We start from the raw sequence: 6000 nt of genomic DNA, 5'->3' as shown, positions 1-6000 counted from the left end.
TACAAGATATGATAACATACCTCCTCATGACCTAGTACATCGATGGAAAGAGTTGAACTGGTATATCTTGAAACCACACCGTTCAAATGTGTAAACAGTAAAGTGCATCAAGGGTTTCACATTCGAGCATGGAGTCACAGTTCCAGATATTGAGAATCCCTGGATGTAAACCTTGCTAAAATGCAAAAAAAATGTTGTAGATAAACATGAACGAAGCCGATATGTAGGGAAAATCATTAGAGTGCATTTCCAGTTGGAATTACAGAAATTAGAAGGTGAGTGTTGCCAATGCTCCATCCTTAGGGGCAAACTCATTTGTAATTGGATCTGTCTGGTGAGCAGCACACCACTGCTCCCCGTCTAGGTTCTACACTTGTTGAAGGAACATTGATGAATTGCTCCAGAAGTTGGCTCTTTGCAATACCTTGGTAATTGCCATTAAGTTTATATCTGCAATGGTTTACGATTACTAAGCAGAAAGCTGACAAATGGATTGCACAGTATGGACAACATTGCTTCCAACTAAATCAGCAACTAATCACACACACGCGCGGCATTCTAAATCCAGAGTACGGAATAGGGAGAAAATACTTCACGTCTTAATGCAACACAAAACCAGAATAATGCTGAGCCATTTAATTTAGTATAAACCAAAAGCAAAAGGCTAAAAGCAACTAACTTTCAAATCTAAAGATACAATTACTAGTTTTCAGTATTCTTAACACAAATATATGCATCTCTCCTGCATGTTCTCAAGAAAAAACTATAGCAGAATAGTACAGAGTATAGTGCCGTAAATGAGCACACTGCTCAAAGTGAAAGAAAAGCTACAGCTTGCTTTACCAGAGAAAAGGGCATGGTCTGCTAACTCTTGTAGTTTTAACTGCAGTGAAATGCACAAAAAAAAAAAAACTGGGTTGATCTTTAGAACTCTGGAACAGAGAAAACATGGTAGGCGTGCAGATCAGGATATAGTAGTACTTTCTATGGCATCTCAGCAAATATCCTACACTACTCTAAGATAATTTATTAATAGACCAAAAGGTAACAAGAGAAAGTATTATATGACATAAATTACCTTTTGAATGGTATTGTATGACATATTGCAAGTGATAGATAGAACGCAGGTGGGGGTCTCCCCTGCTATATATAAAGTCCAAGAAAAAAAAGATAGAAGGCAGCTTTTGTGATACCACTAAATTGGAAAAACTATTGTAGGTCCTGCAAACATGTCACAACCAGCACATCATAGTTCCCAGTTTAAATGAGATATCATTGTGCTGTGCTTAGTAGAAGTAGTCTAAACAGGGAACAGAAGGTAAAACTAAATTTGTCTAAACATATGGAGAACTTATTAGCATTTCAAAATTTGATACTAAGTAGGTACCAGTGGGGCACTTGTTCGAGCAGGCAGCAAAGCAGTAACATGAGTCCTGGACAAATCACCATTTTACGAAATACAAAGGAGAGGACTATCGACAGTCGGTGTATTATTTGTGTAGAACAAAGCAATACGGTGAGAATTAAACTTAACTTTCCAGAAAAACTTTAGTATCAAACTAATCCAATTTCACTTGAAATGCAGTTCCATTGTATCATGAAACAATGGTTTAGTGGTAAAGTACTGCGGTTCAATGACAGTAAGTGAGACTTCAATTTAGTCATGAAGCAATAAGACATGTGAGTAGGCATTGATTTCTGAGGAACTGATGAAGTGGATGTACTATTATTTTCAGAAATAGCATAACTAAAATGCAAAGGCTCAACTATTTTAGAGATATTAGTAGAAACCAATCTTATGTTGCATAATTAAATAGTTAACAGATATAATGTGAACACACTTCCAGTTTTGCTGAAATGCATTTGAGAAAATGTATCTTTGAAGATGGGGCTGCAACAATGGTATTGCAACTACTGGTATTTCAGCATCATGGAATCACCATGTAGGTAAAGAATTTTTATTTTTTGTTACCCTTTTTCTTTTGCTTAATCAATGACTCCACGAAGATTGCCAGAGTATCAAGACAAGCTAGTCTCTACCATGTGTATTTCAGTGTATTCAGGAAAGATTTTGATGTTGTTGATCCACACAACATAGCATGTATATCTAGGGAGACATTATGTCAAACAGTTAGCATGTATGACTGCATAATACGAGCTCAGATCAGTACCGAGAGGTAAAAGAAAGAAAAATCAACTATGACTCACAGGGATCAAGGATGAGTGATAATGATTTGACAATGCCAATCATAAGTCATTAGCGAGGTGGAGATGAAGCTGCAGTGCAGAGCACGCAACTACTCTTTTTGGCCACCGCGGTCTTCAGGAACACCATCCTCCACGTCCGACACCAGGATGGAACCCAGCAACACCGCCGCTGCAGCACGGGACAGCCATGCTCGGGACGTATGCTGGGACGGAAGGACCGACGCCGGCATCTCGCGAGGACGCCGCGGGAGAAGCCTACTTTCTTCTCTAGGCCCGACAGCCGGATAAGGCGGAGGCCCGGGATGCGGGAGATGCAGTTGCCCAAGCAGCAGCGAGGTCACGGGCGCAGGGAAGCCCTTGGTCCGGCGCCGCGCCGCGTCACCGGTGGAGCGCCACGATGCCTTGCTCGGGTTTTTCCTGCTCTTCCATTCGATGGATAGAGGGTTGATTTCGGTAAAGTTCGAGGGCTTTTTTGAAAACAAAACTGAGAGGAGGCTTGGACTGCGGGTTGATTCGACTAAAGCTCGAGGGTGTTTTTGCAAAAATACCGTGGCTTGCCCGATCTGGGCCGTCCACGCGTCCGATCGAACGGCCGAGAAAAACAGGCGACGTGGCACGCTCGCCGGCCAGCTTTTGGAGGCAGGATTGAAGATGGATATGTATCCATGCACATGGCCCGTGTAATGTAATGGCAATAAAAATCTCAATGTCTTGTAGTCTTGTGAAGGTGAGCTGTAACTTCACTAGCAGAGTTATAGCTTTCCAAAGAACATGTGTAGACTAATATGGTACACCTCACATGGATAAGAATAAAAGCTTGCGTGGGAAGTAGGTAAGTTCCTTTGAATTGACTTGTTGTTATGCAAAACAAAAAACTTGTAGCTCTGCTGCATGTGTTTTTGGTCTCGTTCGCTGGTCTGAAACTTGGCTGAAACTGACTGAAAAACACTGTTCTGACTAAATTGTTGTGAGAGTAAAACATTGTTCTGGCTGAAAAAAAAAAGCCGAACAAGCTAAATATGGGGTAAGCCAAACAGGGCAAGGGTAAGCCGAACATTGTTTTGAGTTTGATAAGAAATAAAACAGTCAGGCAATTAAGACCTATTCATCTTGAAAATAAATTGATCCCCAATTGCAATTACTATTGTTTGACTTCTATCTGTATCACATAAGCCTAATATATAAAGTGTAGTTTTTTTTACAACAATATATAAAGTGTAGTTGTAGCAGCCAGCAGGAAATGTTAGAATTAATACATCAGTCTATTTTTGCTTTTTCGGAGTAGCATGGTAACATTGAACCAGTGCGATAAAGTAGGATATTCCAGTGAAAAACAATACTGCAGTTTCGAAACTCCATTCAGCCTGTTCGTTTGGCTGTGGCTTGTCGTAAATGATCGTAAATTTTCAGCCGGAACAGTATTTTTCTCTCACACAAACTAGCCAGCAGTACTTCTTCACGAACCAGCAACGAAACGAACCAGCCAACCGAACAGGCTGATTGTTATCGACTCTGACGGTTTTGCTCTAATAGTATTATCTCCGTTACTGATTGAATCCGTTGCTATCGCTGAGGTATCTTTCAGCCACTTGGCACGCCTTCATTTTGTTCATCAATGTTGACAAGAATTGGGTCGTATTTTCAGACTGCGATTCTACAAACTATCTGTAGACTAACTTATCTAATATAATCACTTCTGAGACGATAATCTTGTTACCTTTTCATTAGAAAAAACACGTAGGTTTCCGGCTTTAGATGAACCCCGAACAATGGAGAACTCATGCATACCAGGTGTATCCTGCAACCAACTAGTCAGCGAATTCAAGTAAAGAATAGAACTGATAGATTTTTGAAAAGATTTCTTACGTACTATTTGGCATAAACCTAATTCTTTTATCTACCACTAAAAAACATGATTCTCATATATGCCATTGATGTTAAATTGTAGTTGGCATTTCCTAGTTTTGGAGAGAGAGAAGAGGGATGAAATAACTCTTTTGTCCTTGTCTTCAACCTCTAGATGTTGCCATTGCCGCTGCCTGTGCTCGTGACCCTCCGTCGCCGGTGCTTGTGTTCCACATTGCAGTAGAACTAGACGCCCTCCCGCATGACGCGGCCGTGCGGCACGGTGGCCTCCTGCTTTTGCCAAAACCATCTCTCCAGGTCGCGCTTCACCCCCTCCGGCCCCTGACGGCCTCGACTACATCCTCAGCTTCAACGGCGCTGCCTCACCCAACAATGCAGGGTACCACACCGAGAAGAGAAGACGGATCTCGATCGCAACAGGAGTCGCGCTCGCCTTCCAGGAGAAGACGGAGCTCGGTCGCCCTACAGGAGAAGCCGCGTCCGCCGGGGCCAGGGCGCAGGGGCCACAGCGCTGGGGCCAGTGCCGCCGGGGCCGGGTCGCAGGGACCGGTGCCGCTGGGCTGCCGGCCGTGGGGGCGCGTGGCCCCAATGCTCGACTAGGCGCGCAGGTGGTCAGTGATGGATCGGCGGCGACCATGTTGTAACACCTCAAAATTCTTATTTTGGATGGTTATTAGAAAACACTAAATAAAATAAAGAATTTAATATATTTTTTTTCTAAAAATTATCTAAGGTTTATTTAATTATTTGTCAATACAAAATAAAAAATGTGGATTTATAAAATTAATGTGATGTGTTAGTTTTTTGCCTTTGCTTTGCCTTGGTTGTGTGAGAAAAATGAATTTCTAAAATTCGAGTGAGTCATGATTAGGTCTTTTCGGTTTTTTTTAAAAAAATAAAGCTTCAAAAGGTGAATTTCAAAATTAGTTCAAAATTTGTGTTAGAAAAAATATTTAAAAATGTGTTTAAAAGAAAATATGTTTAGCTTTCTAAAATAGCCTAAAACAAGATCAATTTTATTAATCAAAATTTGGTTTCAAAATCTTTTAGAAAAAAATGGTTTGAATCATTTCTATTAAAAGAAAACCCTTTTTCTTTTCCCTTTCTCTCTTTCTTGCTTTGGCCCACGCAGCCCAGCTCCCAAAGCCCGGCACCCCGGCCTCCTCCAGCCTGCGGCTGGCCTTTCCCCTCCACCCGCGCACTGCTAGCCCAGCCCGCCAGCGGCATAGCCTCCCCAACCTGCTCGCCAAGCCGCGCGTGCCCGCCTCCCTCTTGGGCCAACTTCCAGACCAGCCGCGAGCCGCATCAGCGCCCGCGTCCCGCGCGCAGCCGCTGCCAGCTGGGCCCCGCCTATAGCATGGCCTCACGCGTCAGCAGGGAGCCCGTCGTCCTTAACCTCCGCATCGCACGGATGCCGCCGTCGTCACTCGATCCTCACGAGCGCGCTCCCCGAGGATGGCCGCCGCCTATAAAGGGCCACGCCTGGCCACCGCGTCGCCCCTTTGAACCCTAGAAGCGGCAGCCGCCACCCCGTAAACCCTAGCCCGCGTGTCGCCTTTGCCACCGCCGCCGTCGATCTCCCACTCCGACGAGTCCGCGCCGACGAGAGCCCGCCACGAGCTTCGCCCTTAGGTGAGCGACCCGACGGTCCCGGTCTCACTCTGTCTCTCCCTTCGTGCCGCGTGCATGAGCTCGCCGACGCCCACCGCCATAGGCCGAACCGCCCCGCCGCGTGCATCGTCGCCTCCGGCTACCATCCGCCGTCGTAAGCCCCGTCCCTGAGTGCGCGAAGGCGAGATTCTGCAACCCCATGCACTCGCCCTTGCCCGTTGTGCGTCGTAGCGCAAGCGTCGCCGCACTCCGGTGAGCCGCCGCCGCCTCCCAGGGCGCACCGCCGCGCCTGTGCCCGCGTTGACCACTGCTGGC

The 6000-nt window shown here is 45.2% G+C and overlaps 1 long non-coding RNA gene across 1 annotated transcript; it reads right to left on the bottom strand.

Moving 5' to 3' along the window:
* Window positions 1–207: 207 nt before the first annotated feature.
* Window positions 208–2619, bottom strand: LOC136539200 (uncharacterized). Its single transcript, XR_010779595.1, has 2 exons — window positions 2209–2619; window positions 208–450 (listed from the first exon to the last, which is right to left on the bottom strand). It is a non-coding gene; the product is annotated as an uncharacterized lncRNA (long non-coding RNA).
* Window positions 2620–6000: the final 3381 nt, after the last annotated feature.

The sequence above is a fragment of the Miscanthus floridulus genome, chromosome 2, assembly GCF_019320115.1.
Source record: "Miscanthus floridulus cultivar M001 chromosome 2, ASM1932011v1, whole genome shotgun sequence".
Classification (NCBI taxonomy): Eukaryota; Viridiplantae; Streptophyta; class Magnoliopsida; order Poales; family Poaceae; genus Miscanthus; species Miscanthus floridulus.
The sequence above is the reverse complement of the archived record's forward strand: the minus strand, read 5'-3'. Positions and strand labels throughout refer to the sequence as shown.